General features: G+C 45.4%; 1 non-coding gene across 1 annotated transcript; it reads right to left on the bottom strand.

Annotated features, from left to right (window-relative positions):
- Positions 1–419: 419 nt before the first annotated feature.
- On the bottom strand, positions 420–526 carry LOC141716034 (small nucleolar RNA R71). The gene has a single exon (XR_012572768.1). It is a non-coding gene; the product is annotated as a small nucleolar RNA R71 (small nucleolar RNA).
- Between the last annotated feature and the right edge of the window lie 986 nt (positions 527–1,512).

The raw sequence follows: 1,512 nt of genomic DNA, 5'->3' as shown, positions 1-1,512 counted from the left end.
GAACTGAGCAGAAAGAACCAGTAAACATGGGAGATCGTATTGTTCAAGCTGATCCAGCTCTTATGGATTTTTCTCGGCCTAAAATCGATGACATTCAGTCAAGCATCCTTCATCCGGCTATTCAAGCTAACACCTTTGAAATCAAGCCGGGCACTATTCAGATGGTGCAGAATTATGTTTCTTTTGGAGGAGCGGCAACTGAAGACCCCAACATGCACATAAGGAATTTTGTCGAGATCTGCAGCACTTTTAAGTATAATGGCGTGACTGATGAGGCTATCAAGTTGAGGCTTTTCCCATTCTCACTGAGGGATAAGGCTAAAGACTGGTTACATTCTGAACCAGCTGGGTCCATCACTACGTGGCAAGATCTTGCGCAAAAGTTTCTGGTGAAGTTTTATCCAATGGCAAAGACCGCTGCTATGAGGAGTGCTCTTATTCAGTTTGCGCAGCAACCTACAGAATCTATGTGCGAGGCTTGGGAACGCTACAAGGAAATGTTGAGAAAATGTCCACATCATGGAATGCCGGATTGGATGGTGATCACTGGTTTTTATAATGGTTTGGGGGCCCAATCTCGGCCCATGCTCGATGCAGCAGCTGGAGGAGCCTTATGGGCTAAAAGCTATACTGAGGCGTATAATCTTATAGAGACGATGGCTGCAAATGAACATCAAAACCCAACTCAGAGGATGACGTCAGGCAAGGTCGCAGGTATTCTGGAAGTTGATGCAGCCACCGCTATTGCAGCCCAGCTCCAAGCGCTATCAATGAAGGTTGATTCTCTGGCTACGTATGGAGTTAATCAAATAGCTATGGTTTGTGAGCTTTGTGCAGGTTCTCATGCTACGGATTAGTGTTCTCTTGTCAACGAATCTGTTCAGTATGTGAATAATTATCAGCGACAACAGCAGCCTGTGCCAGCGACCTATCATCCTAATAACAGAAATCATCCAAATTTCAGCTGGAGGAATAATCAGAATGCTATTCAGCCACCATATCAGCAAGGAGTGAGTAAACAGTTTAACCCACCTGGATTCCAGCAACCACAGCAGTATGCTACAAGGCAATCATATCCTCAACAGGGAAGTGCAGCTGCACCTACTAGTGCTGATTTTGAGGAACTTAAGCTGTTGTGCAAGAGTCAGGCGGTTTCTATCAAGACCTTGGAAAATTAAATCGGTCAATTAGCCAATGCAGTGCTCAATCGTCAACCTGGCACTCTTCCCAGTGACACGGAAGTACCAGGCAGGAAGGAAGCTAAAGAGCAAGTCAAGGCTATTACCTTAAGGTCTGGAAAAGTAGCTGAGGCTGAAAAGGCAAAAGAAGTAGAAGCTGAAATTAGAGAAGAAGAATCTAAGCAAAAGGAGAAAGCGGCGGAACCAAGGAAGACTACTGTTGAACACACTCTGCCTGAGGCTAATACAGGGGAGAAACAGCTCTATCCTCCACCACCTTTTCCTAAGAGATTGCAGCAACAAAAGCTGGATAGACAGTTCGGGAAGTTTCTGG

This window comes from Apium graveolens, chromosome 3, assembly GCF_009905375.1.
Source record: "Apium graveolens cultivar Ventura chromosome 3, ASM990537v1, whole genome shotgun sequence".
NCBI lineage: Eukaryota > Viridiplantae > Streptophyta > Magnoliopsida > Apiales > Apiaceae > Apium > Apium graveolens.
This window is presented reverse-complemented; position numbering and strand designations above follow the sequence as displayed.